Below are 26,726 nucleotides of genomic sequence, written 5' to 3' on the forward strand. Positions count from 1 at the left end.
TTTATTTCTATGTAGCTACATAGTGTGCCCCTAGAATGATTTTCTCTGGTGGGCCCAAGGTGCTCCAGTCCAACACTGTTCACAACTAGTCACCTACTAATAAGCATATTGCAAACTCAGTTTTAAAATTGATTTATTGAGATTGAAAAATCTATCAACCACCTTGTTAGGAACAATATAAAGGGTTTAAGTAACACGAGGTGGTGTTTTGGAGCAGAAATGGGAAACTGACAGGTTCCCTTTAAATTATGCAATAACTAGTCAAGCAGAGTACCAACTGTGATGTGAACCTAGTCTTACTCTTATTTTATTTCTTACTTTATGCATCACTGAGAAATAAGTTAAAATAGTTTTAACAAACAAACACAAAAATTATAGGTTTACTCACATCCTGTAGATGGAAGTGATGCTTTTTATAGAAGAAAGCAGTCATGTGGTTTTTCTAATCCTGTAGTGCCTCTTTCATTAAAGTGAGTATGTCTGCTCAACAGAGTTCTCCCTATTCAATCAATAACATTTGCTTGTTGATTCCTCATATTATGCATCTTTCAGTTGCATATTGGGATTTTGCTTTGGAATTATAAAATATCTATAACTTTAACTAATGGTTCAACCATCTTATATCTAATTAAATTTACTGTTCCATCTCTTTTTCCATAACATTAATTTCCTTCCTAGAAACAAGTATGTATACCCTCATGACTAATCAAGGGTAGGCTGTGAGAAAATCAACTGTTGAAAGAAAATGCCCATTGCTCTTTAGAACCTCTTCAGATTACACATTGGAGTCTTGATTTTGACATTTTGAAATGCAGTAATTGAAACTTTAGTTTAATAATGTAGATACATATATTTGTATTATTTTCTATCCTTGAAACAATGATGTCTATCCTTCCATTAAAGGGGGAATTCTCAAGTTTGAAAATTATTCCCTAGCCATTGGATAGGTGACAACTGCTCAGTCACTGAGTCACTGTAAGTCGGACCATGGTGACTCCCACCAGTCCTGAAAATCAGGGCTCTGAAGTGCTCCATGTGAGTGGAGTGGAGATCCAGAGGTCTCTCATGTGCACTGCCACTCCATTCATTTCTTAATGAGACTGCAAGAGATAGCCAAATGCATCACTTGGCTGGTCTTCGACATTCTCATTAGAATGAATAAAGCGGCAGTGTACATAAATGACCTATGCTCCATTCACATGGGGACCTCAAAAACCTTGGTTATCGAGATCGTAGGTGGTTCTCATTGTTCAGACATTCAGTGATCAGGAAGTTGTCACCAATCCCATGGATAGGGGATATCTTTCAAACTTGAGAATACCCCTTTAAATACTACTGATTTATTTAAGCAGACATCTGGGAACTAGCCAGTCCTTCAAAACATCATCTGAGACTGGGTGCCAATAATGTGTATGCTTGATCACAGTATCCTGCATCAGAGAAGAGGGTCTTCTAGTCTACAATCAGATTAGTTCTGGCTAGACAGGATGCATATTCTCCTCTTTTTAACCATAGCAAAAAGGTAGAGATTTTTCCAGTTGGATTCCCAGGTCATGGTTCTAAAGATTACACAACAATAAAATGCTGTCCAAACAAGTCAGCGTAGGATCATACTAACATATATTACAAATTGCCAAAGGCAAATAATCCCTAACTAAGGACTCTAAAATATAACTTTTATTAGCGCTATTAAAAGGAAGTACTGATAAACGTTGCACTTTCCAGTGTGTATTAATTTAGGACACAGGTATATTAACTCATAGACTCACGTCTTTTAAATTGTTCACAGTCCTAATCCTATTTTATAGCAGTATTCACGGGTATGGGACAAGGTGCAGCCGCTACCTATATCCCTACAAGAAAACCTACTGTACAATCTCTGGCTGGTGCTTATTAAAATTTGTTCCTAGGCCTCCCCAACATGTTTCGCAAGCTAAACTGGCATCATCAGGGGATTGAGGCTGCATAGGATTAGAACTGTGAACAATTTAAAAGACGTGAGTCTATGAATTAATATTCCTGTGTCCTAAATTAATACACACTGGAAAGTGCAACTTTTATCAGTATTTCCTTTTAATAGCACTAATAAAAGTTATATTTTAGCCTTAGTTAGAGATTATTTGCCTTTGGCAATTTGTAATAAAGGTTCTAAAGATTAGTCACACATTGGCGGTGGGTTTATTGTGGCAAGGAACTTTAAGCAAAAATCGTTAACTTTTTATGTCATCAATGAAAAGCAGTCAGTATATAGCAAGTTGAAGGAAAAATAACATACCAGGAATCAATGCCAGAAACAGGACCACAAGAACAAGAGGGGACAATCCAAAGACCAAAACAGAATTGTGATCTGGTAATAAGACAAATCTCAGGGTCAGTATTAAAGTCAGAAACAGAGTTAATATGCTAACAGAATCAATAGCCAGGGAAAGATGTAGGAATCCATAGGATCATCTCCATTAAGCTACGGCTACATGGTGACATGTTACGCAACAATAAATCTCAGCAAAGTCACATGACCGAAAACATTTGTGCACCTTGTCTGTGGCTTGCACACAACTATTTTATATCTGTGATTTTGGTGTAAATAAAAGAGCCAAATTGTAGGCAACTCGAATGGAAGGTGCAAACATATGTGACTTACATTGAAAACTATGGCAAGTGAGTGATATGTGACTTACAACCAGGGACAGAAAACTCAACACATTTGTAAACATTTGTGACTGCGTTGCAGTCGCGGCAATTCACAATACACCATACAAAATCTTTAACTATGATGTTGCAATGACACACTGCAATCTCAGTATTGTGCCAGGCAAGACATCATTAGCTGTTGCCAAATGCCATTGCTTCCTAACACAGCAAAAAAACAAGGAGCCACAGCTGTAACAGAAGCTTGGGAGGAAGGCTAGATGCCGCAGTAGCTGGATTTGAGGCTTCTTGCAGATAGAAGCCAGTGAAGTGAGTGAAAATTTTTTCTTTGGATGATTACTGAACAATATGAAGAATATACAGTATTTTGCTTTTTTGAGGGATATCTTGTTTTTTTACATAGTATATAGCCATTGTAGTAAGAAACCTGCAGGTACTGAAGTATAACACATTTATTTCACCACAGTCTTCAGATTCCTATTATAAAAGACAGTAGAAGATACTACAAAAGTCTTTGGAAAAAAAATGTGATTCTAGGTCATATTAAGGGTATAAGCACAATTTACCAACAGTTTTGTCAGAAATTTGTCAGACAAAAGACTTTGATAAGTTACAGAATTTTCGAGCAACTTGTAGTGGAAAAGTTTAGTGACTTTTGGCATTTTCATATCAGGTTTTTTACAGTTCTGTCAAAATGGGCAGAACTGGGGTAGGCCAGGGTGGAATGGGGATGTGACACCACAATATGTCTAATTTGTTAATACCTGTGGCATACTTTTTACACCATAGATCTTACTCCAGTTCCTTATTGTGGTGAGGCACACAGAGGCGCACAACACTTTTCAGATGCTTCCAATTCATAACAAGGCATTTGCCTCTTAAAAGGGTTGTTCACTACTATGACCAATCTGTCACAGGGTTATCGCGATAGAGAGGAGCCAGAAGATCACAGTGTCTGATTGCTCCTACTCCTGCGCTGAAAAGAAGCACTTGAACTTCTTTTTAAATGGTGAAAATTTCTTTTGGCTGTACAGGGGTTAATCCGCCATTTTGTGAACTCTAGGAGTCTGGGCTCTCAGCTGAGCATGGTTAGCCACCCCGTCCTCTATATAATCTGGGTCAGGACTGACACGTATCATCCTCAGAGATAGCTTTTGCTGCATGGCTGGTAGGATAGGAGTTAGAGGTTATATGAGAAGGTGTCTGATGGGTTTATTAGTGACTGTTGCTTGGGTTTGGAAGTGTGATATTTCCCTTTCCTTCTCTTACTTTGCTTTTTCCCCATCCTCCTCTCCCTGTGCATTCCTCTGCTATCTGTGAGTGAACATTCGTATGCCTGGTATTTTCAGTTGCTCCTGTTCGTGTTGATTTGTTCATCTGGTTGGTGTACCGGAGACAGAGAAGGGATTAACAAAGATTTACTAAGCAATCAATAACAAGTGATACTCCATGCAGGGAGGTAAAGACAATCAGCATAAGAATAAATGAAATAAACACTTAACAGTTGTAGTTCTGGCAAGGGGAAGGCTGGAAAATCTCTCGGCGGCGTCTGAAATGATGAACAAAGTCTCTGGCTCTGCTACGAAGAAACGAGTAACACTGCCGCCCGACAGTGCTGATAGATGTAGTCCTGCTTGACGTGGATGTGCAGGAATGTGGAAACAGTCCTTTATGTGGATGCTGCAGAAATGGCGCCGGGCATGGGTCGTGAGCACGTGTACAAGCTGCAACAGCCTGCAGTCTCTCGGAGTAGTCTCTAAGCGGTTGATCTGGTATCTTGGGTAGAGCAGGCGTATCCAACAGTACGGGTACAGACGGTAACTTAATAGCATCACAAGAAGTCTCAAGGTCAGCACACAGAGGTCTGGGAAAAGTGCAGTTGTCAGTATAAGCAGCGGAGAGGGAGTCTACCATCTCCTGTCGCTTTCCGAGCCAAGACTCCCCTGTTCCTGGGCTCAGGTCTCGTTTTGTACCCCACACCCCCGCTGTCTGACAGAAAGGTCTCTCCCTTTCAGAGGAAATCTCTCCAGCCAACATTGGTGACAGCCCCGATAGTTCCTGCCTTAAATGGCACCACACACCGCTGACTGTATCTTGACTCATCTTCTTACATCCCCCTTTTCTTTTCACTCGCCATTCCACGGGCGAAGCATCTTGAGCATAACTGGAAAGTTTATTTGCAGGTCTAGCGGTTCTCCGCCAAATGAATTGATCCTGATTGTACTGAATGGGGGGCTTTCCAGCCATTGTTCATTTGGAGCGACGTAGATTGGAAGGAGTAGTGTAGTCTTCTTGTGCAGATAAAGCTGAATCTGCATCCACCGTAATGTTTGCTTCTGGGGTCTCGGGACCCTGATCCATAAACAAATCTTCAGATGGTTGCTCGAGATTTTCCTTTTCTTCATCCTCCACAGCCACAGGATGTACCTCCTCAGTAACTTTAGGGGCTTCTTCCCTCTGTATGGGATCCTCCGAGAGGCATGGCCGAATCATATTCTTATGGACCACCCTAGTGGGCGCATTCTCTTCTCCTTCTGGAAAAACCTCTACACAGGTCCTTCCACGCAGACCCGACGCTTCACTCTGTATGGCCTACTCTCCCAACGATTTTCCAGTTTGTCACAGGGACGTTTTTCCCTCACCAACACCCGATCACCCACCTGAAGATCTGTCCCCCGAAGAGGAAGCTTCTCCGAGTGGTCCAGCTCCCAGAACCGTGTCAGAACCAGACGATGTAAGGTCTGTAAACGATGACGATGTTCTCGGACCCAGGTAGACACCCTGTCCGTGGGTAGTCCTCTCCTGGATCCAGTTCCAGCTCCGTGACTTCTTTCTCTGTTCGGCCGAACAGCAAGGAGTAAGCCCTGGGACCGGTGGTTTGATGAACTCGATTGTTTTAGAGCCACACAAGTTCAGAGACATATTTTGGCCACCTAGCTTTTCTATCATCTTCAAGAGTTCTTAGCATTTGAATCAAAGTGCGGTTAAATCGTTCACAAGCCCCATTTCCCTGAGGATGATATGGTGTGGTATGTGATCTGTCGAATTGGTAGATCCGTTGCAACTCATCCATCACTTTGCCCAAGAAGCAAGCCCCTTGATTTGAATGGATCCGCTGTGGGCAGCTGTACACCTGAATTAAGTGCTTACAAATAGCATACGCAGCAGTCTCAGCCGTCTGGTCTCGGGTGGGTGTCACCACTGCAAATTTCGTGAAATGATCTACCATCACTAAGCAGTAGTCATATCCTTGATGAGCTGGCCCAATCGTTAAATAGTCAACAGTCAATAGTTTCAGAAAAGCAGAGGTTACTATTGTCTGCATAAGATCTTTGTTCCCGGGACTTGGCCATCTCACAGGCCTTACAGAGTCTACAAGCTTCCTCGACCGCTGATCTCAGCTGTCGGTGGTAAATTAACCGTTGGAATTTGGAGCTACTGAAACGTTTTTTCAAGGCCGAAGTAAGCCCGTTTTTCATGAGTTTCGGTAGCCAGAGTATGCAGTATTGTCTCCGGTATCACCACATGCCAGAAAGCCCCCAGTATTCCCCGAAGTTGAACCTTACGGTATAACAGCCCATTTCTCATCTGGAGGCGCTCCCACTGCTGGAGGATCTTCAATGCTTCTGGAGTCAAGGTACTCCGCTGTTCTGGACTAGGCAGCTTCTCCAATGTTACCCAGTGTCTGAGCAAAGCGAATTTACGGTCTTCCTGCTGCAATTGGACCCATTCTTCCTGGGATCTTCCCAATACTCCTTCAAGACGGGGGGGGGGTCTGTATTTGGTCCAGCGAGGCCGCCACTGTCCCAGCGGTTCTTCGGAATTAAGGCACCTTTTCTCCCTCTAGCAATTCATCTCTACTCTTCCCCGGTGGTGCATGTCTGACTCTAGACAGGGTGTCAGCGTGCGTGTTCTCTGCCTCCCTCCTGTAGGTGATTCGGTACTGGAACTTTGCCATCCGAGCCACCCAGTGCTGTTCCATGGCCCCTAGCTTGGCATTCTCCTGGTGTGCCAACGGGTCATTATCGGTACATACTAGCACTTCCCTGTATAAGGCAATTGCATAGTCATAAGTACTCAATATTTCTCAATGTTCTGGCTGATTCTTGTCCCAATTGTTATATGGCTCTCTCTCTCTCTGTCTTGTTTCTAATAGATTAGTCCTCCATCCTTTCTGTCTGCTATTCCTCTTAAATATGATGGTTTATAAGTTTATAAAAGTGTGTCTTCTCTGCTCTTTGCTTCTACCCACATTTTTACTTGAATTTTAGATTAAATTATAATAAAAAACCTACTCTACTTTCTGCTGCTGCTGCGTTAGAAAGGTTTATGGTCATTTTGGTGTCTGAGAAGCTATGTAATCAGAAATGATTTAGAAAGATTTTTTTTTTTTGCAAATTTGACAATCCACTGCCAGTTTCCAAAGATGCCTAAACTTTACTGAAAGTCGGGTTCTGCAGATAATTATTTATGAGGAAGCCCATTTCCATTTTTAGCAGAAATATATCTGTAACATGCTCTACATATATTACATTTTCCTTTGCTGAACCACTGACAGCTCATTTAAATACCTTGACCCTTCTTGGAAAGTTATGTGCTTCATTGCATCCTATCGTACTGTTATCAAGAAATTTCTTGATTGGCAGTGCACCAAATACACATTAAGTGGCAAATACAGGGCAAAACATCATTCTATGATGTCATAGTCAGACTCATTCTACGATGTCATAGTCAGACCTGTAAGTCTCCGTAGTTAGAAGGTGCTGTCACAGTCAGTGGACTCCTATAGCAGGAGGGACATTGGCTAGGTATGGCAAAAGTAGTAGTGTCAGAAATTTGTCTGCAAGGCAGTCAATCAGAGTCAAAGTTACAATAGAATCAGCTGACTTACATTGACATCATATTTATTTTGTGCAATAATAATAGTAGCAACAACATAACATAACAACAAAAAATATATTAGTTTTCCTTCCTGCATAACATCTACTCTTCAGTTTGTGGCGCCCCTGAGGCTCAGAGGTACTGCACCTTCTCCTAAGGTGTGGTGCCCCACCATCCAGGTAAGTTGGAGGCTCCTGACCACGCTCCAACACTGGCACCCCACACAATAGAGTAGTTCAGCAAAACCACATTGCAGCTCCTTGCTTAGAGAGTAGCAGAGCACCTTTGGTGGTTCCCTGCTTGGAACACTAGACGTGCTGGGAGGTCGGTGGAGTTGAGAATACATAAAAGAGCGGGATGGTTTAGGATTACAGGTCAGTCAGAAGGAGAGACTGAGAGAGAGGAAGCCACTCAGAGAGGAGAGGGGATCCCTGGAAGAGGGATGGAGGAAGGAGTGCTGCAGCTGCCTCAGTGACCTGAGCCAGCTGTCACAGGAAAGGAAAGAAGGAGAAAGACATTGAATTGAAGCCTGAGCTTCCATAGGAGAGAAAGACAAGTACGGAACGTAGGAGTAAAAGTGAACACAGAGGACATGGGTTAGAGGAAGAACCCTGCCTAGAAGTTCTAAGCGCAAGGCCGGGGCCCGGTCCCCGAGGTTGTATGGACACTAATGGTTCTGCAGCAGACACCGGTGGAGTAGTGGGCTGTAAATGCACTACTCCCATCTAAGACTTGAGGGAACAACAGCAACACGGATAGAGAGCCAGGACTTAGGAGTAGAGAGTCCCCGAAGCAGGCTACAGCTGTCTGCCGTACAAGTAGAGTTCTTGGGAACATCTGTTAGGAGGAACTCCAGTACTACTCCGTACTAGGAGATCTTCACACTTAAAGGCGCTATAGAGGAGACGTTCAGAAAAGGCACATAAGTTGACGGAGTGTGGAAGGGAGCATTCCATCTTGCCTGGGGGTTGACTGAGTCCCTGACCCGGAGGACACGGCACAGAAGCGGGCACTATAGACTGTGAGTAAAGCTTTGGAACTACATGCCCTGGTGTCCTCCATTCCTTCCTGCGTCCGTCCGCCTGGCATGGCTACATCCCCTGCGCCGGACACTACACTCTCTAAGCATCTCCACATCTACACTGCCCTGGGACAACAGCCCTGCCTGTGGAGGGCTATAACATCATTGCTGCACCACACCATCAGTCCCAGAGGATCTGTCTGCAGCGTTGGCTTAACACCTCCCTTGCTGAACACCACTGGTGGCGTCACAAACTATTCATTTAACTACATTCCACCATTCACAACTTCCCCTATTACTTGGGCGCCCAGGGCCACGGTCCGGGTCACCGCTGCTGTGACACATCCCACTGTTACCGGCCCGGTACTGAGTACCCCACAGCCCTGGGAGGGCGACCCAACTTCATATGGGATTACTCCCATTAGTCTATGGCTAACTGTAGTCTAATACATATAGCTAACTTTAGACATGTTCTACAAAGTGGAAAAGAAGTAAAAAAAGTTGGCATCTCTCTCCCCTCCTGCATTGCAGGTCCGGTCACAGCTGGCAGAGCAGGTGGGGCAGTTGCTCTGAGTACCACCACATAGGGAGATAGTGGGGTGCATGATTAGACTATTTAGCAGGGCCCTCACTCCTCTTGGTATTTGTTATAATCTACTGTATGTGATTATTGTTATGCTGTAATGTCTATTGTCTGTACAAATCCCCTCTGAAATGTAAAGTGCTGCGGAATATGTCGGCGCTATAAAAATAAAATTTATTATTATTATTATTATTATAGTATTCTTGCCTTTCCCACTTCCTCCTCGTTTTGTTCCACAGCCAAAGCTTTTTACTGACAGTTATAACTTGATGAAGGCAACATCTCTGTCTCAACAGACAGGAGAGAGATGGGACATCGGACAAGTGAAAAGATAGGACGAGCACAGCAGTGCTCATTATAGCCTATTCTTCATCATTGACATAAGATAACTCTGCCGAAGTAAGCTCCTGTTTATAACTATAACTTTGTGCATTGTTGTGTTTGTATCTTTGTGTAATGTATATGTGTGAGTGGAGCCAGGGGCATAGTCATGGACTTCAATGATGGCTGCTTAGGTGCACCCTGGCCTCCCGCCACATGCATACAATGTCCTCTTTGCAGCGTACCTTCTTTAACACCTTCTGTGCCATCAGGGTCCTCTCTGATCTGCTGGGAGGACACCCCTTTTGGTTTCACACTAAGGGAGACAGAGTCCAGTTTCAACTTGTAACAGGCAACTTTACTTGAATCTTTTCGCAGTACATCCAGTTCAGTTACAGCAACTTCACACAGAACATCACAGTACATTTCTTGGTCTATTCTTATGCTTTTCCCTATTCCTTCTAGAATGCCCCTGGGTCGTACCGCAGCATTCCTTCAACTGTCCAGCTTCACTACATTCAGGAGTTTCCCTGTCTGTTTCGCCCCAGACATAAGCGCATCTACCCACATAGTAAGCTGCTAAATCTTGGTGCTGCTCTGCATTCCACTGTTGCTGAATTCTTCAGTACCCAAGCTCTCGACGACTGGGCTCTATCTTAAATGTTGCGGGGTCACTGTGCTGTCCTGGGCTCTAAAACCCTACAGGACTGTCTGGGCTCCTTGGTCCTAATAACTATAACCAGGAAATGATCCTGACTTACACACAGCAGACCCCTCCTATGTTAACTATTTACACCAAGGTATCCTCATCTAGTGGACAAACTAAGAACTGCACTGTAATATACCCATGACAGCAATTCAGTATAAAACATTATTTAGGCTGGTTTCACATTTGCGTTTTTTTAGCACTGGAAAAAAACGCATACGTGCGCATGCGTTTTTTCCCCTATATTTAACATGGGTGCGCATACCTGCGCGCTGGTAAGCGCATGTATGCGATTTTCATGCTCTGCGTTTTTTTGGGGTGTGCGTTGGTATTTTCCAGACGCAGCATGTTGCATTTTTTGGCCCTGCAAAAAAGCGCATGCGCACATATGCGCACGTTTTGCGCTAAAAATGGCCATTATAGCCTATGGATGCGCATACATGCGCACTGGCATGCTCATGTATGCGTTTTTTTGCACATGCGTTTTTTTTTGTTAACCATGGAATTTAGGGGTTTGGGTTAGAGTTAGGGTTAGTTAAGGGGGTTTAGGGTTAGGGTTAGGGTCAGGGTCAGGGTTAGGGTTGGGGTTAGGGTCAGGGTTAGGGTTAAGTATGGTTTGGTTAAGGGTTAGGGTCAGGGTTAGGGTTAAGTATGGTTTGGTTAAGGGTCAGGGTCAGGGTTAGGGTTGGGGTTAGGGTCAGGGTTAGGGTTAAGTATGGTTTGGTTAAGTGTTAGGGTCAGGGTTAGGGTTAGGGTCAGGGTTAGGGTTAAGTATGGTTTGGTTAAGGGTTAGGGTCAGGGTTAGGGTTAAGTATGGTTTGGTTAAGGGTTAGGGTCAGGGTTAGGGTTAGGGTCAGGGTTAGGGTTAAGTATGGTTTGGTTAAGGGTTAGGGTCAGGGTTAGGGTTAGGGTCAGGGTTAGGGTTAAGTATGGTTTGGTTAAGGGTTAGGGTCAGGGTTAGGGTTAGGGTTAGGGTTAGTTAGGGTTTGGGTTAGGGTTAAGTATGGTTTGGTTAAGGGTTAGGGTCAGGGTTAGGGTTAGGGTTAGGGTCAGGGTTAGGGTTAGGGTTAGTTAGGGTTTAGGGTTTGGGTTAGGGTTAAGTATGGTTTGGTTAAGGGTTAGGGTCAGGGTTAGGGTTAGGGTCAGGGTTAGGGTTAAGTATGGTTTGGTTAAGGGTTAGGGTTAGGGTTAGGGTCAGGGTTAGGGTTAGTAAAGTCATGGTTTGGGTTAGTGTGAGGGGCCACCTAATGTTGGAAAAAAACGCAAACGCGGTAAAAACGCACTAAAAACGCATACAAACGCATAAAAACGCTGCGTTTTTTTCATGTATGCTCATAAAAATGCTTGAAAAAAACGCAGCAGTTGTATGCTTTTGTATGCGTTTTTTCAATGCGTTTTTTTGCGGGAAAAACGCGCTGCAAAAAAAAGCAAGTGTGAAACTAGCCTTACACAGTAAAACATGAATCAATAATTTACCAGAACGAGAGTGGCGAATAATACCATCCTTGCAACTCCTTACATATGCGTATGTGTCTACACTTTACAGATATAGCAAGTGCCAAAGTTTGTTGTGCCACTTAAACTATGCTATGGTACGCTGCACAATTTGCATAGTTTGATCACTACCATATAGAGTTAGTAGATGAACAACCTATGCAAATAGCTTTAGAATAATATGATCATTTTGTTACCACAAAATAAATGTCTATTTGGTTCTTGCTGCGTCTGAATATATATATAGTTCTATACAAAAGTTTTAGGTACTCATGAAAAAATGCCACAAAGTATGAATGTTTTAAAAAATAGAAGTGTTAATGTTTTTATCAATTAAGTGAATTAAGAAAAGAGAAATCTAAATCAAATAAATATTTGGTGTGACCTCCCTTTGCCTGCAATACAGCCTAAATTCATATTATCCATCGCTTTGATTTGTCATCAATTTTCCTCCTGCGACCACGTCCAGGGAGGTTGGCTACAGTCCCATAGAGCTTTAATTTCTGAATAATATGTGCAACTGTAGACACAGAAACATCAAGCTGCTTGGAGATGATCTTATAACTTTTAACTTTAACATGTTTGTCTATAATTTTCTTTCTAATCTCCTGAGACAACTCTTTCCTTTGCTTCCTCTGGTCCATGTTGAGTGTGATGCACTCCATCTCACCAAACAGCACAGTACCTGTAGCCCTCTACACAGGCCACTCACTGATTCCAAGATTGTGGACACCTGTGATGCTAATTAGTGGACACACCGTGATTTAACATGTCCCTTTTGTCACATTATTTTCAGGAGTACCATCATTTCTGTCCAGGCCTATTTCATGAGTTGTATTTTTTTAAAAATTCTGCGGAAGCATGGTTGAAAAGCAATGTCTGACTTTCATTTGTTCATTTTCATAGATTTTTGATTTATTATTACTTTTGGCAGATTCAAGTTATTTCTGTGACCATTGAGGGTTTTTCTGTCATTAAACGAAGGGTACCAACAATTTTGACCGTGTGTATCTATGAGATAGAACAGTATGTGGGACAATTTATATTATTTGGTGAGGGATACATTTAAAATTCTAGTTGTGTGTGTGTTTGAGCTTGGAGAGTATGCGCCTCTCTGAGGTTTTGGTGATTGATGATAAAATAATCAATTTTCTCCAATAGAGGTCTACTATAAAAATTGTCTAAAACTTGTTCAGATAACAAGCATAATATATCCAGTTAAGAGAAAGCAATTCTGCCAGTCCAGATTGGACAAACAGCAGTTTTCCGCTCTCACGTCTCTATTTCCTCAATAGCATGGTAGGATATGATCGTGATAGGCTGATATGACTTGAATTAGGAATGATAACATATAGTATACATAGGAGAGGTGAAAATAACATGAGAAAAATACTAAAATACTATTTCACCAAGTAAATAATGGTTATCATAAAATAAGTCGTAAGAGTACTGTATTTATATGTGGGGAAGATTGCATATAGTACAGCGTGAAAGTGTATAAGGGGATGTTAAACCATAGTGGAATTTTAACAATCCAGAGTTTTATTGTGTTTCTCAAGTCATCTTATACAATTGCTTTTAGCTTTTATATTGCACATATTTTATTCTAGTTATTCCTGCTTAGCAGCTTAAATTCCTTTGTCACCATGGCAATGTGACATAAAGTCATAAGCATATGCTTTTTATTTATAGAAGTGCTTTTAAAATAATATACAACGTACAATTTATTTCAAAGGACAAATCGACATGCACATTATGTAAGGACTAAAGAATATCAAAGTAAATACAGTTAACACCAAGCAGAAACAATGTTCAGTTGCTGCTTGATGACTGCAGCACACTACTGTTTGGTTATATGAATATATGATGTATTTGTGTGTGTGTATAAATATGTCTATCTATCTACAGTGGGGGAAATCAGTATTTGATCCCTTGCTGATTTTGTAAGTTTGCCCACTGACAAAGACATGAACAGTATATAATTTTAAGGGTGGGTTAAAGGGGTTGTCCGGGCTTTTCACATAATCTCAGTACATATCTGGGCTGCAGAATTATGACAATAAGTAATTTACTTTCTGTCACTAGTTTGCATGGTTTTCTAGATATTCTGAACAGAACGTCCAAGGGGGGGGGTATTATGGCATTGAAATAAGAACTAGTCATAACCTCCTACTCTACTTAAACATGCCCTCTATAGCAACAACCCCACCCTCCATAGCTATAGGGCCTCCCCGTCCACATGAAGAATCGTCCTGTATTCTGGGACAGGCTGCTCCCATCAGTATTTGTGTCATTAGAGACACAGTGCTCACACATTACACTGCACCAAATCTGCTGCTGTGTGAAGACATCAGTGACACAGAGCTGTCTCATTCACACAGCAGAGGCTTTGTCACACAACAGATTACATCAGTGACTACCATCCCCTGTGCAGATTAGAAGCTGCAGACCCTCATCACTGGCCATCACACAGTCTGTTCTCACTGCTGCCAGCAGCCTGGGACAGTGAGGGAAGGAATTACTGATAATGAGTTATGTATTGTAATCATGGAGTGGCCCAGAATACAGGACAATTTTTACTCCTCACTAGTTTCACTTTCCATAGATAACTGTTCAGTGTGTGTCTGGGGGAGGAGCAGCTCTCTGCACTCTGCACTGAGGCTACTGGAGGGGAAGAATTCGTTACTGTGTGATGAGGGCTGCTTCATGTGGACGGGGAGGGCCTGTAGCTATGGAGGGTGGGGTTGTTGCTATAGAGGGCATGTTTGGAGTAGAGTAGGAGGTTATGACTAGTTCTTATTTCAATGCCATAACACCCCCCCTTGGACGTTCTGTTCAGAATATCTAGAAAACCGTGCAAACTAGTGACAGAAAGTAAATTACTTATTGTCATAATTCTGCAGCCCAGATATGCACTGATATTATGTGAAAAGCCCAGACAACCCGTTTAAGTTTAACATTGAGAGATAGAATATCAAAAATAAAGACCAGAAAATCACCTTGTGTAAATTATAAATTTATTTGCATTTTGCAGTGAGAAATAAGTATTTGATCCCTATGACAAACAAGACTTAATACTTGGTGGCAAAACCATTGTTGGCAAGCACAGCAGTCAGATGTTTTTGTAATTGATTATGAGTTTTGCGCACATGTCAGAAGGAATTTTGGTCCACTCCTCTTTGCAGATCATCTCTAAATCATTAAGATTTAAATGCTGTTGCTTGGCAACTGAGAGCTTCAACTTCATCAATACATTTTCTATGGGATTAAGGTCTGGAGACTGGCTAGGCCACTCCATGACCTTAATATGCTTCTTTTGGAACCACTCCTTTGTTGCCTTGACTGTATGTTTTGGGTCTTTGTCTTGCTGGAAGACCCAGCCACAACTCATTTTTAACCTCTAAATGACCGCCGATACACCTTTTAACGGCAGTAATTAAGGGTACTTATGCCTCTTTTTAATGGTGCTGAGAAATAAGTGTATAGCAGCTCCAGAGTCAGAATTTCTCCAGCGTCTCGGCGATCGGGGGTAGCTGAGACCCCAGAGAACAAGATTCGGGTCAGTTTTTCACAGAATAACGACGACCACAAAAAATGTCTGATTTTCCCCCTGGTACCTCCAGTGTCCCTGCTTCCCCCCATGAAGTCCCCCTGCTGCAGGCATCTTCTTCTGGGAAGAAAATGGCGGGTGCATGCGCAGTGCGCCCGCCAAGATCTGCTGGCCGGAAAGTTTTCCTATTGGTTCATTTTGATCACTGTGATAGATCATATCACAGTGATCAACATAATGAAAATAGTAAATCAAACCCCTTAATTATGTAAAAATAATGAAATAAAAAAAATCATTTATTTCCATTTTTACATTAGGGTTAGAGTTGGGCTAAAGTTAGAGTTGGGTTAAAATTTGAGTTGGGCTAAAGTTAGGGTTGGGCTACGGTTAGGGATGTGGTTATGGCTGGTTAGTGGATGGTTGTGGTTAGGTTTGGGCTAAAGGTAAGGTTGGACTAAAGTTAGGGTTGGACTAGGGTTAGGGATGTAGTTATGGTTGGGATTACGGTTAGGGTTGGGATCACGGTTAGGGGTGTGTTAGAGTTAGGTTTGTGGTTAGGGTTATGGTTAGGGTTGGGATTAGGGTTAGGGGTGTTTTGGGGTTAGGGTTGGAGTTAGAATTGGAGAGTTCCACTGTTTAGGTACATCAGGGGATCTCCAAACATGACATGGCACGATCATTGATTACAGCCAATTTTGCGTTCAAAAAGTCAAACGTGCTCCCTCCTTTCTGAGCCCTGACATGCGCCCAAACAGTGGCTTTCCCCACATATGGGGTATTGGCGTGCTCAGTAGAAATTGCACAATAAATTTTGTTGTCCATTTCCTGATACACGTGTGAAAAAAAAATTGGTTGTAAACTAAATTTTTAGTGAAAAAAAATAAAATGTCCATTTGTTCCTTCCACATTGCTTTAGTTCTCTTGAAGCACCTGAAGGGTTAATAAACTTCTTGAATGTGATTTTGTGCACCTTGAGGGGTGCAGTTTTTAGAATGGTGTCACTTTTGGGTATTTTCTGTTATATTGACCCCCCAAACTCACTTCAAATGTGAGGTGGTCCCTAAAAAAATGGTTTTGTAAATTTTGTTGGAAAAATGAGAAATCGCTGGTTAACTTTTTACCCTTATAACGTCCTAACGAAAAAAAAATATGCTTCCAAAATTGTGCTGATGTAAAGTTGACATGTGGGAAATGTTATTTTGTAACTATTTTGTGTGACACCACTCATTGATTTAAGGGTACAAAAATTAAAATTTTGAAAATGAAAAATAATGTTCCACATCCATTCTTGACAGTGGGGATTGTGTTCTTTGGGTCATAGGAAGCATTTCTCTTCTTCAAAACACGGCAAGTTGAGTTAATGCGAAAGAGCTCAATTTCTGTCTCATCTGCCCAGAGCAACTTCTCCCAATCACTCACAGAATCATCCAGGTGTTCATTGGCAAACTTCAGATAGGCCTGCACATGTGCCTTCTTGAGAAGAGGGACCTTTAAACCTTTACGGCATAATGTGTTACCAATGGTTTTCTTGGTCACTGTGGTCCCAGCTGGCTTGAGATCATTAACAAGTTCCTCCTGTGTAGTTTTAGGCTGATCTTTCACCCTCCTCATGATCAAGGATACATGGTGCCCCAAATCGATGTCAATTGACAGTCATTTTGTATTTCTTTCATTTTCTTACTTTTGCACCAATAGGTGTCTCCTTCTCACCCAGCGACTTACATATGGTTTTGTAGCCCATTCCAGCTTTTTACAGGTCTATGATCTTGTCCCTGACATCCTTATAAAGCTCTTTGGTCCTGCCCATTTGAAGAGGCTAAAGTCAGACTGATTAATTGAGTCTGTGGACAGGAGTCTTTTATAAAGGTGAATATGTAAGACAGCTGTCTTTAATGAAGGTAACGATTTCATTAGAAGTGTCTAACTGGTCTGTATGAGTTAGAACTCTTAATGGTTGGTAGGGGATCAAATACTTATTTCTCACTGCAAAATGCAAATAAATTTAAATAATTTATGCAAAGTGTTTTTCTGGATTTTATTTTTGATATTCTAGCTCTCAATGTTAATACCCTTAAAATTATAGACTGTTAATGTCTTTGCTTTGTTAGTGGGCAAACTTGCAAAATCAGCAAGGCATCAAATACTTATTTCCCCCACTGTATCTATCTATCTATCTATCTATCTATCTATCTATTTCTCTATCATCTATCTAGCTATCCCATATCTATCTGTTGTAAGATGGCCGCTGGACGAGTCCTTGAGTGGAGATATGTGTCATCGCGGCTATTAGCTGAGGTGATGTGAGCTCAGAAGTATGCTCCAGCACGTATAGTGCTGAGAGAGTTATTTGGACATTCCAGGGCCGAGTTTTATGAGTGGTCATAAGAGAAGGGTGGGAATGACCGCTCACATATTCCAACCCCAAGGGCATGGTTTGGCTAGTAAAATGGAGGCCAAAAGTCTTATTCAGTGTCTATGGCTGGAGATGTGGAGACCTCCAGTGTGTGTTGCTAAAGACACTGACCTGAGCAGGCAGACCTGCAGTACTATATGGACTGTTTATTTTTCTTTTGCTTTTCACTTTGTGCTGGAAAAGGCTGTTCATTTGTTTTGGCTATCTAGAGCGGTTTATGCAGTTTTAATAAACTTGCTTGGACATTTCAGCAATGCTGCTTCCTGTGTCTACCTCAACCACAGCCGAGTGAGTACAGATCCCTACTCTATCTGTCTATCTATCTATCTATCTAAAGAAAAAAGTTGAAAAAGCGGCACAAAAAAACAAAAAAGTCTGGGTGCAAGCCTTCCAAGTACATACCAATCCTCTAATTAGTCCTGACTCAGGTTTGTTGCCATACATAACGCATAGTATGTGTCAGCACCGCTTCTCTCTGCTATATTCTGATACTTACTTAGTATTTGTTTTTTCTTTCTTCTGGTCTCTCCTCAGAATCTTGAAACTCCAATATATAGCCACACAGGTACTTACATCTCTTTATTCTTTTGACTTTGCTGCTTGCACAATTCTCTATGGTACCTTACAGCTGCATTAGACTGTTTTTTGTTTATGATATTTGATAACCCTTCTTTTTCCTTTTTCCCCCCTCCTTTTACAGTGCATATCCAATGATGCATTGGGGTCTTTTTCTGATGATGGATTCATGACCTTAATTTGTTTAATGTATTACTCATTTTTATGAAATGTCCTTTTCTTCTGTGTATACATTTTTTTTTTTCTTTTTTCATTTATATGTCAGTCAATGACTCTGTTATTTTTTTAAACAATATGTTCTGTTCTCAGAAAGAATTTCTAATTTCATTTATTGTTATGTTTTATTCAGATAACACCCTTGATAACGGCCTGTTCGGCCGAAACATTGGGTTCTGTGTGACTGACATCTAATTATCATAATAAACTTGCATATTCAAAAAATCACTTTTTTGTAGCCTCAGGTTTTACTATATTATTAATGAGGTGAGTGACGTCTAGTCTCTATATTTTACAGCTGCCACTGATTACCAATTAATTACTGTTTATTAACAGGATTTATACTAATTGGTAATGTTTTTATTATGATTCACATTCTCTGCACATTGCAACATTTTTGCACTTTATGGAATTGTCACAGAATCTTTATATCTGTATTGTATAGAGCGTTTATTGACTGATTATTGTAAATTACTGTTGTAATTTGTATGCTTTATAAGGTATTCACCTTGTACCATTGTCATGCTTGAATAAGGTTCACAAACACTGAACCGAAACATTGCTGTTTGGGCACATAGCCTCATGGGCTAATAAAATAGCACTTTTTTGAAACCTATATGGTGTGCTGCTTTCTTTTTTTGAAGGACTATCTATCTATCTATCTATCTATCTATCTATCTATCCATTGATCCCATATCTATCTATCTATCTATCTATCTACTGAGTGCTACTGTGCTTTTTTATACATACCATATTTTTCAGACTATAAGACTCACAGGACCATAAAACGCACCTAGGTTTTATAGGAGGAAATTAGGAAAAAAATTGAAGCAAAAAATGTGGTCAATTCTGTACTTAATATCCCCTATCCTGGTATATATGGTCCCCTTTTCCCTAATTTGGTATGCATGGCCCCCCTCATCCTTACCCTGGTATGAATGGCCCCCTCATCTCTACCCTGGTATGCATGGCCCCCCTCATTCCTACCCTGATCCCCATCCCGGTGTGCATGGTCATCATCCCCATCCTGGTATGCATGCCTCCTCATCCCTAGACTGGTATACATTCCCCTTTATCCCTATCCTGGTAGGAATGGTCCCCATCATCCCTATCCTAGCAAGAATGGTCCCCCTCATCCCTATCCTGGTATGCAGGGCCCCCATCTCGTCCTAGTATGCAGAGCCCCATCCCTTTCCTGGTATGCAGGGCCCCATTCTTAACCTGGTATTATTGGCTCCTTCCCAGGCCTAGTATGCATGGTCCAATCCTTATCCTGGTATGCAGAGACCCCATCTCCATCCTGTTATGCATGGCCCCATCAGAAAACATTAAAAAAGCAAACCATTACCCTTACTTTCTCAGCACTCCCTCGCAGCATCCTGTTCCAAAGCCAGCAACTGTTTTATGCTTGTAAGCAGTGCATGGCAGGGATATCATGCATTGCTTGCAAGCTGAAGGGCAGCTGCCAGAATACTCAGTGCTCTGCACACCGGGACTGTCTGCGCACAAAGCAGTGAGCATTCATTGCTCTCTAGCGAGCACAGTGTCAGCTAGAGGCTTCCTGCTGCTGACGGTGGTCACACTTGCCGATACTTTAGTGAAATGAATATTCATGGTATGGGGTGAATATTAATTTCTCTTAAGTATCAGCACACATGACCGCCAACAGCAGCAGGAAGGCTTCGGCTGACACTGTGTTCGCTAGAGAGCAATGAATACTAACTGCTCTCTGCGCACACAGTCCCAGTGTGCAGCGCATTGAGTATTCTGGCAGCTGCCCTTCGGCTTGCAAGCAGCCCATGATGTCCCTGCCATTCTCTGCTAACAAGCAATAAGCAGCCGCTGGCATCGGAGCAGGACACTGCGAGGGAGCGATGGGAAAGTAAGTGTAATGGTTTGTTTTTTTAATGTTTTCTGATGGGGCCATGCATACCAGGATAGGGTGGGGGCCAATCATACCAGGATGTGTGTTAGGGCCAATCATACCAGGATAAGGAAAGAATGGGACAAATTATACCAGGACCGGGAAGGGTGGCTATCATTCTAGTATGCCATTAAAGAGAAATGAATATTCATTGCCCTCCATGTCCATGGGCATGGAATGCAGTGAATATTCATTTCTTTTTAGCAGCGGGCACAGGAGTTAGCCGCAGCGGGCACAGGAGTTAGCCACAGCAGCCAATTCCTGCCTCTGTGACTTGCTGCTCCGCCGAAACAACTCCCCCAACTCCCCACCATGGCCAGAGTCTACATCTGGACTATAAGATGCAGCACCCATTTTCCTCTACAGTTTTGGAGGCAAAAATTGTGTCTTATAGTCCAAAAAATATGGTATTTTGCAGTCACCACAGCTTGCACCTATTCACACTTAGGAGGTGCTGGTCAGATTTTTCTGTATATCAATCTATCTATCTATGTATGTATGTATCTATGTATCAATCGAAAAATAGGAGGCAGCACACCATTCAGAGTGAAAAAAGTAGCTCTGTTTAATAGCCCATCATGGCAATGTTTCGGTTCAGAAGTGAGAATCTCTTGAGGCCCTTTGACCTTTCCCATCACATGCACACTGCAGTACTTTGCTCTGCTCTCAACAGGGCAGGGAAGTACAGCTGCACAGGAGCACGATGACGGGGAGACTGTGTGGATGACGCAGGGAAGCATCATCCACACAAAGCAAGCAGGAGGACGGCATTGCATGAAGATGGGAGGCGCCGGATCAAGACCAGCGACACCCCTTGAACCGGACCGCCCCGCAGAAGATTATAATAAAAGTTATTTTTCTTCTCTTACAGATCGGGTTGGGGCAGATAACCAGCAATATATCATGTCAGGCCTGAAATGTGGTGGCCGTAACTCATATTGGCCAAACCTGGTGACAGGTTCCCTTTAATCTATTTACTAATTTATATGTGCATATAAATATATTGTTATATTTATATATCAAATTTGCTATTTCATAAATTATCTAATTATATCATTGCAGAGCATACACCTGACGATCAGTAATCCCTTTTTTATCTATGTTTCTTGTACAAGAAATGATCTGTGTCCATTTTGTTTATGCCCCCTTGGCTTCTTTCCATAGCTTATTCTTAAATACTTTTTAACCTAATTAACAAGTTACTTGTAAACGTGTTAAATTAATAAAATGCTTGTAAAGGCCCTTTTACATTTAGCGATGCACCAGCGATCCAACCAGCGATCCGACCCGGTCAGGATCGCTGGTGCATCGCTAAATGATCGCTAGTGAGCTTTCATACAGAAAGACCTCACAGCGATGCAGCAGCGACGCAGCGCACGATACTCACCTTTCACACACAGCGATCCTGCGTCCTCCCGCCTGCCTCCACGCGTCGCTGGACGTCACAGCAGGAAGCCCAGCAGGAAGCGCCCGACGAGAAATGGAGCCGGACATTCTCGCGCGATCAGCGATGGACAGCAGGGGAGCCGGTCATTGGTAAGTATCACACATAGCGATATCGCTAGCAATATCGCTATAACGTCACAAAACCAGTGACGTTTTAGCGATATTGCTAGCGATATCGCTTAGTGTAAAACCCCCTTTAGTCAGTAAATATGCAGCATGACCACTAATCTACATATTCTACATTCTTTTTTTTACAGGCAGGCAATTTATATGTTCAATTTAATTATGATAATAAAGATTAAATAATTGCGCCATAACCATGACTGTGAAATAATAACAATATAACTCTCTTACTCTCTTCTTGGTCTTTACATGTCCAGGCTGTATTCTAGTGCCCTAGCTGTACATTTTATTTAAAGTGAACCCGTCATGTCAAAGAATCCTATTAACCTGCAGATATGAGGATAATCTTCTGGTTAATAGCGCTCTAGAGCCATGTGCTCACCGCACTGACAACCTGGCTACTGGGAGGAAATGGGCTTTATTTCTCCCGACAGCCTCCAACTTTCAATCACAGAGGTGCTGCCGGCGTGGTTTCAGTCTTTGCTCTAACCACACACCGGCACTGACTGGCAGGTAGCTCTGCATGGCATCAATGCTGGCCCTTGGTTACAACTAATAATTACTATGTTCTGAGCGGTGAATGAAGCTGTGCTGGCCGCGCCTCTATGAATGAAAGTCGAAGACTGTCAGGAGGAATAAAGTTAATTTCAGTGTAGCTGGGCTCTTCCACTACAGCCAGCTTAGCAGATGGAGACCAAACCAGAAGTGTATACATTTCCAAAATTAGTGACAGACACAAGCAAAAGTGGCATCAATTTCACCAGAGTACAAATACTATAACAGGGACTGACACGTTTTCCACTACAGCCAACCCAGCAGATGGATACCTAACCAGGAGTGTACACATTTACAACATTTTGTGGCAGACACCAACAAAGTGGCATCAATTTCACCAGAGTATAAATAGACTAATAGGGACTGACACCTCTTCCACCACAGTTAAACCAGCAGATGGAGACTCAACCAGGAGTGTTCACATTTCAAAAAATAGTGGCAGACACCAATAAAGTGGCATCAATTTCACCAAAGTAGAAATAATATAATAGGGACTGACACCTCTTCCATTGCAGCCAACCCAGAAGATGGAAACCTAACCAGAAGTGTTCACATTTCCAAAAATTAGTGGCAGACACCAAAAAAGTGGCATCAATTTCATCAGAGTAGAAATAGAGGGTGGTCCATTTATATGGATACACCTAAATAAAATGGGAATGGTTGGTGATATCAACTTCCTGTTTGTGGCACATTTGCATATGGGAGGGTGGAAACTTTTCAAGATGGGTGATGACCATGGTGGCCATTTTGAAGTCGGCTATTTTGGATCCAACTGTATTTTCTTCAATGGGAAGAGGGTAATGTGACACATCAAACTTATTGAGAATTTCACAAGCAAAACAGTGATGTGCTTGGTTTTAACGTAACTGTATTCTTTCATGAGTTATTTACAAGTTTATGACCGCTTATAAAATGTGTTCAAAGTGCTGCCCATTGTATCGGATTGTCAATGCAACCCTCTTCTCCCATTCTTGACACACTGATAGCAACACCGCAGAAGAATTGCTAGCACAGGCTTCCAGTATCCGTTGTTTCAGATGCTGAACATCTCGTATCTTCACAGCATAGACAATTGCCTTCAGATGACCCCAAAGATAAAAGTCTAATGGGAACAGATCGGGAGACCTTGGTGGCCATTCAACTGGGCCACGACGACCAATCCACTTTCCAGGAAACTGCTCAAATAGGAATGCTCAGACCTGACACCCATAATTGATGGTATGGTGTGGTATATGGGGTACAAAGATAGTGGGGCCATTCTTCATCAATGGAAACCTCAATGCCACTGGATATCTGAAATTGCTACATGATGATGTGTTGCCCTCTTTAAGCACTGAAGATGGCACGTTCCCTGAGTTTTTCCAGCAAGATGATGCACCACCACTTTATGGGTGTCAGGTCCAAGCATTCCTACAAGGAATCTGACCCACTTAGACTAGTATTTCTTCTGCGGTGGTGCTATCAGTGTGTCAAGAGTGGGAGAAGAGGGTTGAATTGACAATCCAACACAATGAGCAGCACTATGAACACAAATTATAAGTAACATAGTAACATAGTTATTAAGGTTGAAGGAAGACTTTAAGTCCATCTAGTTCAACCCATATCCTATCTTAACTTGCCCTAACATGTTGATCCAGAGGATGGCAAAAAAACCCATGTGGCAAACACCAGTAAGCTTCACATTGGGGAAAAAAATTAGTTCCCGACTCCACATACGGCAATCAGACTAGCACCCTAGATCAACGCAATATCAAGGAAACTAGTGTATATAACCTATAATATTATACTTTTCAAGAAAGGCATCTAGACCCTTCTTAAATTTTAGTAGCGAATCACTCATTACAACATCATATGGCAGAGAGTTCCATAGTCTCACTGCTCTTAGGGTAAAGAATCCCCATCTGTGATTATGCTTAAACCTTCTTTCCTCCAGACGTAGAGGATGCCCCCTTGTGCCCGTCACAGGTCTAAGAGTAAAAAGATCATTAGAAAGGTCTTTGTACTGTCCCTGCATATATTTATACATTGTAATAAGATCACCCCTAAGCCTCTGATTTTCCAAATTAATAACCCCATGTGTAATAATCTGTCTTCGTATTGCAGACCCCCCAGTTCCCTAATAACCTTGGTCGCTCTTCTCTGCACCCGCTCCAGTTCAGCTATGTCTTCCTTACACACCGGAGACCAGAACTGTATGCAGTATTCTAAGTGTGGTCGCACTGGTGACTTATATAGAGGTAAAATTATGCTCTCCTCATGAGCATCTATGCCTTTTTTTAATGCATCCCATTATTTTATTTGCCTTTGCAGCAGCAGCCTGACACTGGCCACTAAATGTGAGTTTGTTGTCCACCCATACAAACAGGTCTTTTTCAGTGACAGATTTACCCAGTGTTTTACAATTAAGCACATAATTATACATCTTGTTCATTCTACCCAAGTGCATGACCTTACATTTATCCCCATTAAAGCTCATTTGCCATTTATCAGCCCAAACTTCTAGTTTACATAATTCCTCCTGTATTATAAAATTTTCCTCCTCTGCATTGATTACCCTGCAGAGTTTAGAGTCATCTGCAAATATTGAAATTCTACTCTCTATGCCCCCTACAAGGTCATTAATAAATATGTTAAAAAGAATACTGACCCATGTGGTACCCCACTGCTAACCGTGACCCAGTCCGAGTGTGCTCCATTAATAACCACCCTTTGTTTCCTATCCCTGAGCCAGCTCTTAACCCACTTACACATATTTTTCCCTATCCCCATTGTTCTCATTTTATGTATCAACCTTTTGTGTGGCACCATATCAAAAGCTTTTGAAAAGTCCATGTACACCACGTCCACTGCATTACCTTGGTCCAGTCCTTCACTTACCTCTTAATAATAATAATAATAATCTTTATTTATATAGCGCCAACATATTCCGCAGCGTTTTACAGTTGAACAGTTTCAAACACAACAGTCATAAGTAACAACGTTAACAATACAATAATTAAAGCGAAATAAGACGACCCTGCTCATGGGAGCTTACAATCTACAATGAGGTGGGGGAGATACAAAGCACAGGTTTGTATTTACAATGATGTATTTACAATGATGGTCCAGCCATCTTCAGGGGGTGGGGGTTAGATGGAGATAGTGAATGGGCTACACACACACACAAACATAACATGACTTTGATTACTGAATGTGATAGGTCGCTCTGAACAAATGTGTTTTGAGCGAGCGCCTAAAACTATGAAAATTGTGGATGGTCCTAATATCTTGGGGTAGAGCATTCCAGAGAATTGGCGCAGCACGGGAGAAGTCTTGGAGTCGGGAGTGGGAGGTATGGATTAGGGCAGAGGTTAGTCGAAAGTCATTTGCAGAGCGCAGCGGTCGGTTAGGCCGATAGACAGAAATGAGGGAGGCGATGTAAGGGGGTGCCGCACTGTGGAGAGCTTTGTGGGTGAGAACAAGTACATTGAATTGTACCCTGTAATGAATTGGCAGCCAGTCAATATATAGTCAATACCTCTTCATAAAAGCTTATCAGATTAGTCTGCCAGGAACAGTCCCTTGTAAACCCATGTTGATATTGGGTCATGAGGTTATTCTTATTCAGGTACTCCAGTATAGTATCTCTTAGAAAACCCTACAGGATTTTACCCACAGTTGAGTTTAAACTTACTGGCCTATAATTTCCAAGTTCAATTTTTGTCCCCTTTTTGAATATTGGCACCACATTTGCCATATGCCAGTCCTGTGGTACAGACCCTGTTATTATGGAATCTTTAAAGATTAAAAATAATGGTCTATCTATGACTGTACTTAATTCCTGCAGTACTCGGGGGTATATCCCATCCGGGCCCAGGGATTTGTCAATTTTAGTGATTTTTAGATGCCACCGTACTTCCTGCTGGGTTAAGCAGGAGACATTTAATGGAGAATTTTTATCACTTATCATGTTATCCGTCATGGGATTTTCTTGTGTAAATACTGTTAAAAAAAGGCATTTAGCATATTGGCTTTTTCCTCATCCTCATCCACCATTTCGCCCAGACTATTTTTAACCCCCTTAATCCCATGTGATGTACTATCCCGTCCATGTGCCCTGGGACTTAATTCCCAGGGACGGGATAGTACGTCACAGCGTGGTGAGCGCCGCTGATCGCGGCTGGGTGTCAGCTAATTATCACAGCTGACACCCGGCACAATGTGTCAGGTGCGGTCACGGACCACCCCAGATACGTTAACCCCTTGCACACATCAATCAAACACGATCG

This window comes from Dendrobates tinctorius, unplaced genomic scaffold (genome assembly GCF_039654945.1).
Source record: "Dendrobates tinctorius isolate UK_male_01 unplaced genomic scaffold, ASM3965494v1 ptg000183l, whole genome shotgun sequence".
Lineage (NCBI taxonomy): Eukaryota > Metazoa > Chordata > Amphibia > Anura > Dendrobatidae > Dendrobates > Dendrobates tinctorius.